The sequence below is a fragment of the Eptesicus fuscus genome, chromosome 23 (genome assembly GCF_027574615.1).
Source record: "Eptesicus fuscus isolate TK198812 chromosome 23, DD_ASM_mEF_20220401, whole genome shotgun sequence".
Lineage (NCBI taxonomy): Eukaryota > Metazoa > Chordata > Mammalia > Chiroptera > Vespertilionidae > Eptesicus > Eptesicus fuscus.
In genome coordinates this window covers 11,169,907-11,176,566 of record NC_072495.1, presented here as the reverse complement: position 1 = coordinate 11,176,566, position 6,660 = coordinate 11,169,907, and the positions used below count along the sequence as shown (strand labels likewise).

Below are 6,660 nucleotides of genomic sequence, written 5' to 3'. Positions count from 1 at the left end.
TACACCCTTACATGTGGATATGAAATTCAGAAAAGTCTTGCAGGTGCCTGGCACGTAGTAGGTAATTATTATTATTTCAAGGACACAGTGTTTCAATAGGAAACTATAACTGAGTGCATCAGTGGCAAACATTTTCTGAAGGGGCAGGATGGTAAACACTTTCGACTTTGCAAGCGATCTAGTCTCTGTAGCAACTACTCCACTCTGCTGTTGTAGCTTGCAAACAGCCCAGGACAATATGTAAACACGTATGCATGGCTGTGTTTTAATAATACTTTATTTACAAAAGCAAGTGGCGGGCCAGACTTGCCTCATCTAGTGGAAGATGGGCTGGATTCCAAAGCCTCTTTCACCACGTCTCTGCAGGGCCGTTCAGTCACTTCCCCAGCCTCAGTTTTTCTATCTGTATAATGGGAGGCTGATTCCAGTTCAACACTACCATTCAGTGCTGCAAGGAGAGCAAATGAGTTCATAACTGAGGGAGCCCTCTGGGGGCGAGGGGGAGGCAGGAGTTAACCGTGTCTTGAGATTCTTCAATACAAAGCAGAGGGATATTTCTGTCAAAATCTGGAGAGACCTTGACCCGAAGTCATCCAGTGCAGCCATGGGCACCAGTATCCCAGGGGCATCCCAGAGGGAGACAGGACCCACGGGCCTGGCACCACATCCTGATTCTTGCCTCCCAGAAGCTCCCACAAGGGCCTGTTCCTTTGGCCCCAGGGCCCGAGCTCCCTGCAAGAGGGATCTGGTGGCGACTGGGATGTGGGGATGTCTTGTCAAATCTCCAGCCCTTTGCTCACACCCTTCCTTCGGCCAGGTTTCTCTTCCTCCTGTTTCCTAGTGGGCTTCTACTCATCCCCCAAGGCATGACTCAGGCAAGGACCATCTGGGGGTGCTGGTTGGATGAGTCCAGTGTCAATCATACGGAAAAGAGGTGAGTCTTAAGAGAGAAGGTGTAGCCCTAACCCAGTGGTCGGCAAACTCATTAGTCAACAGAGCCAAACATCAACAGTACAACGATGGAAATTTCTTTTGAGAGCCGAAAACTGACTTCTGTGCATGGGCCACGAAGTTTCAATTGCACTGTACGTGCGTGCCCGCACGTGGTATTTTGTGGAAGAGCCACACTCAAGGGGCCAAAGAGCCGCATGTGGCTCAAGAGCCGAAGTTTGCCGACCACTGCCCTAACCAGTTTGGCTCAGTGGATAGAGCGTCGGCCTGCGGACTCAAGGGTCCCAGGTTTGATTCCGGTCAAGGGCATGTACCTTGGTTGCGGGCACATCCCCAGTAGGGTGTGTGCAGGAGGCAACTGATTGATGTTTCTCTCTCATCGATGTTTCTAACTCTATCCTTCTCCCTTCCTCTCTGTAAAAAATCAATAAAATATATTTAAGAGAGAGAGAGAGAGTAATTCAGAGGGCAAGCCCGAAGCAGCTGGGGGTGGGTGACTCTTGCCTTCCCCTGTGCATCATTTTCTAGGAGCTGGACTTCTGGAGTGTAAACACGCGTGAGGATAATAACTACAGTAGTAATAACAATAGCAGCTAACATTTATTGAGATTCACTATGTGCCGGGGCTCGTCCCAAGCATTTTACATGTTTTAATCCATTTAATCCTCACAACCACCCAAGTAGGCACTATTATTCTCCCCATTTTTCCAGATGAGGGAACTGCGGCCCAGAGCCGTTAAAATACGTACCTGAGGTCACAGAGCTCTAAGGTGCTGCAGCTCTGAGGATTCTAGAAGAGGCTGCTTCAGAAGTCCCCAACGGGTCCATGCTATCCTCCGTTTAGTTCCTGGTGCCAGAGGTGAAATTTCCAAGTCCTTGTCACATGGGAACATGGAAAGAGGAGCAGTTTGGAGGGGGAGAGGAACGCTCCCAGTTAGGAGTCAGAGCTACCATCTCAGCAACCACTCCTTCTGGATTTGTCCAGGAGACACCCCACATGGGGGCTCACGTGGGAACGACCCACTGAAAACGGACCGAAACTATCACGGGCATGTACTGGCTCACAAAATTGGAAAGTTCAGGAGAAGGGCTGGCTCAGGGCCGGCTGGGACCAAGTGCTCCAATGCTACTCTCAGGAAGCTCACACTCACCGTCTTTCAACTCTCTCCGGTGCTGGCTTCATTTTTAGGCAGGCTTCTCCCCACCTTGGCGGGGCCCCAGCAGCTCCATTTCACACTCCAGTAGAACTCTTTCCCAACAGTTCCCACAAAAAAAAAAATCCCAGGGCTGACTCTCATTGGGCCACTTTTGGTCATGTGACCACCCTGGAACCAATTGCTGTCACTAGGGGGCGGGACCTAGACCTGGGTCACATGGTCATCCCTGGCACTGAGAGTGAATGAGGGGGCCCTCTACTGGAAGAAGAAGAGACTGCAACTGGCAAAGGCAGCTGGTGTCTACTATCAGCCTGTAGCAGGAAAATATGCATTCCTCACCCAGAGGGAGTGGGTAGACTTGGTGTTGAAGGCTTGGTGCAATTCCCCCTTGAAACCAGCCACTGACCTCCATGACACTCAGGTGATCCAGAACTCAGACTTGCACAAGACCTTTCTCTACCGGCCTCCCCAGCCTACCTGTCCCCGTCCCCCCTGTCTGCAGTCTATTGCCTCACATTACCTCGGGGCACCCAGCCCCTCCAGCCAACACCCCGCCTGCTGCTTGGCCTACTGCCCCAGTTCCCTGGTTGTCCTGCCCCACCTCCAGTCTGACCTTTGCCAACCCATGCCATACTGGCAACCCTGCCCTCAGTCCAGCAGAGCCCTGGCTCAGAAACCTCCAGCCACTCCTTATCAACAAGGGAAAACAAGCTTCTTAGCCCCGTGCCTGGGCTTCCTCCACCATCCTAGGAGCCTTCCTAACCACACCACCAAAATGCATCTCTCCCATGATTCCTCACAAACTGCCAGACACCCTAGCGCACCGGCTGGCTCACTTCTCTGCCCCGAGGGGAAGGGTCAAGTTCGAGTCACTGCTGACCAGGGCTCAGCACGCACGCGGTGCTCAACGGATGCCTGGAAAGCCTGCAAAACTGACTGCTCCTCAGTGCGGGGAGAGGAGAGGAAGTCAGACAGCTACAGACAGACAGACAGACAGACAGGGAGCTGAAAAAGCCAGAGAAGCCAAGAGAAACACAAAGAACCGGAAACAAAACGCCTGGGAGACAGCGGTCTGGGGGTGGGGGAAGAACGGCAGAGAGAGGGGCAGATGCATAGGGAGACCAGTCTGGAAGGAAGGGACCTCCGTCCAGGACTGTGATGCAGGGAGCAGGCACTCAGCGAGGGCAGGAAAGGGGAGGGAAAGGGGGGCCGGCTAACGCGTTTTGGTTGCTAAGCAAGCAGGCCCCTGTGACCGGTGTTCCGTCCAGCTGAACTTTCCACGTCGGGAGTTTATTTTGCTGAGCAACCAGTCCTGGTGAAAACACCGGGACGTGTTAGAAAGCAGAGGGGTGGGGAGCAGAGAGGCTCGCAAACACGGAGGGAACATTTGCCTCCAGGTGGGTCAATGGGGTGAGGCTTGGAGTAGGCTCAACATTAGCCCTCCCCTTTCCTTATCTCCGCTCGCTCCCCCAGGGCCGGCGGCAGGTGCAAGAGGAAGTGAGGCCGGACTGAGAAAAATAAAATAAAAACGTCAATTCAGGGAGGAAGTCTGAGCTGAGAGGGAAAGGCCGCGCCGCTGGGAGGCGGAAAGGTGCCTGGAAGGTTCTGGCTCTGGGCGGAGCACGTCACCAGATGGCGAGTGAAGACAAGTCAGGACAACACACCTGGGATGTGGTCTGACCGCTCAGAGTCCCCGCCACGGGCCACAGCTGCCCAGAGCCAGGGACAGGGTCCTCGGTCGGGACCCAGGTTGGGGCGGAGGGTGGGGGTTGGGCAGGTGTGGCTTCTAAACTGGGGCTCTGATTGGCTGCATGACTCACACATGAGACAGTCCTGATGTTGCCTCCCCGTGGTAGGGCGGCCACAACACCTGCCCACGGCACCCACTGGTGCCTGATGGCAGCCGGCACGACTGTGTGCAAGGAGCTTACGGCGTCCTGTACGTCAGGGCCACACAGCCAGCCGCGCGGGAGGCCAGAGCAGGGGCGGAGGGACTTTCTCACCATCAGCTGGATTTCACTCTTTATTACAATGTTACTAAAACCACATGGTGTTGTTCATGATCCAAATTTTTTTTTTATTTTCTGAAATGGAACCATTGTACATTGTACAAACCATATCTACTGATGGAATAAATAAGTGAAAAATTATACTGCTGTACAACACACCAAAAAAAAAATAATCGTAAGAGAAAACAACAACAAAAATCAGGTAACGTGAAAAAAAGGTCTTTATACCTCTAACCAGGTCCTTGGCGGTAACGAACATGCCAAGCCACGACGCTGTTGGAAACGGGAGGTCACCACCCGCGGCGTCAGCCGACGGCCTTCCAGGGTTCGGGTGTAAGTGCCAGCACTTTGTGGAATGTGTAGCCACAGCTTCCCCGGCGTCTGGGGGAACGGGTTTGCCCTGGGAGCCCTTTAGGCCACGGGGGCCTGGTGTCCACGGAAGGCATTCATTCGCGTAGGGCCCCGTCCTGGCTGGGCCAGCTGCGCCAGCTGCAAGGTGGGAGAGGGCGTGGCGCGGGGTAGGCGGGGGACAGCGGCTCCGAGGAGCAGGCTGTGGGGAAGGAAGCACATCTGGATTTTGCAGTCTCATCTGGACCAGCGTCAAGTGCGGGGCCAGCTGGCACGTCGCCCGGCGTGGCCGCGGCCGCGGTGGGGCCAGGTTGCTCCCAGGCCGCCGGCCCACCCCTCCCTTCAGGCACTTCAGAGAAAAACTAACGACAGCCGCGGTGTCGTGGGCGGCGTCCTCGTTCCCCACCGTGTGGACGCCCCTGGCCTGTCCGCGGGGCCGACAGAGGGCGCAGGGGACCCTGGCCGATGGACATGCGTGTGCAAGTGCGTGCGTGACTCTCCTTGGCTGTCACCTCTCGCTTCCCAAACAAGAGCAGGAAATAAACATCCCAATTCACCTTTCATCGAAGCGGAGTTTTGCTGCAAAGGAAAACGTGATTCAAACCCCACAGGATCTGGAGGTAAAGCCGCCTGGCGCCGCCGAGAGGTAACACGGAGAAGGAGCCCAGGCCTGCGTAGCGCTGACCGACCGCCTGAGGGGCATGAAACTGATAAGGATTTTTTGTTGTGTGTTTTTTTTTAAGACAAAACACTTTCGGCCACCACCGCTCACTTCAACATCGGGATCCCCAAAGTTCGCACGTGTGCTTCCCCTTATCTCGGGAGACATTTTTGCGTGAGGTATTTGAAATTCAGGAACATTTTGATTCTTCTTGAAGGGCAGGAAATGGATGGGCTCCCTTTAAAAAAGCGAGAGTAAGAGCCTCACCCTCAGAAACTCTCAGAAAGTGGAATCTGGCAGATGCTTCCCACGGCGGTCAGGAGAGAGATCCCCACGTCAAAGGTGGAACCTGAATATGCACCAATTAGCAAAACAAAACAAAACAGAGAAACAGAAAACCACCAACAAAACCTCGCAACCCTCCCCCCCTCCCTCCCCCACCACACACGGCTCAAAGGGAGGTGGAACTCCAGTGCAGGAAAGAAAGCCTGGGGACGGGGCGAGGGGCTGAGAAGTCCATGGAGGAACGAAGAGCAACCAGGCCTCAGAGCCAGACACTCAGGCCGCTGGTCCAAGGGGCCGATTCCTTTCAGCGAGAAGCAGCTGCCCCAGGCGGGCAGGGGTGGAGGCAGGGATCCGATCCCCCCCTTCTTGGAGGGCAAAGCTTTCCGCTCCTCAGTGCCTCCCTTCTGGCCTTCACGGCTGAACCATCAAGGCCCGCTCCTTGGGGGGACCGACTGCAGGGTACCCCGGGAATAACACAGGACCCAACTGTTGGCTCGGTGGTGTCGGGAACGTTATGCAGAAGCAAGCGGGTTTCCTGGATTGCAACCTTGACCCCCTTCCCCCGGGTGGGGCTAGGGGGCCTGGGGAGGCACAGGGCAGCGGATTACTGTGGATCTGAAATCCTTTGCGAGCACCAGCTTCTGCCGCCTGCTCCCAGACTCCTCAGCCTTTCTGTCATCTGGAGACGATCCTGCAGTCAGTCAGCCACAGAGGTCACCCCATCTTCGGAGGCGTGGGAGGAAGCGGTATGGCGGGGGGGCAGAGGGTGGAAGCGCCAGAAGGATCGAGGGGCTCTGCGTGTCCATGTGGGCCACTTGGAAACGCCAGGTTCAGAGGCCCCGAGGAAGTGAGCGTATGGAGTCGCCGGTGCTCGGGGAGAGTGCCCTGACATCGGAGACCCCCCGGACCGGACCGGGGAGGCTGGGCAGGTGGCCGAGGAGGTCCCATTCCTCTGCAGCCTCGGGCTCTCCTCCTCCCTGCCTGCTCTGTTCCCACTGAAGTCCTGGGACAGGGAGGAGCGAGACACGAGGGCCGGGGCAGTGGCAGCCTCAACAGAGCCGAGAGGGCACTTTGCAAAGGGAGATGCAAAACAACTGGGAAAACATGCCGGAGGTCACCTCAAGGGCACAAGGCACACAAAAAGAAAGCGGGAGGAATCGGTGGGACGGTGAAAATCCCCGACGCAACGTGAACTCCTGATGGGTACCACCCTCAGATAGCTTATGTCGTTAGAGAGAAGTGGGGCGAG

The 6,660-nt window shown here is 55.6% G+C and overlaps 1 long non-coding RNA gene across 1 annotated transcript; it reads right to left on the bottom strand.

The window, feature by feature from the left end:
- Nucleotides 1–273: 273 nt before the first annotated feature.
- LOC129148112 (uncharacterized) lies at nt 274–3,095 on the bottom strand. Its single transcript, XR_008555293.1, has 3 exons — nt 2,945–3,095; nt 1,701–1,826; nt 274–448 (listed from the first exon to the last, which is right to left on the bottom strand). It is a non-coding gene; the product is annotated as an uncharacterized LOC129148112 (long non-coding RNA).
- Between the last annotated feature and the right edge of the window lie 3,565 nt (nt 3,096–6,660).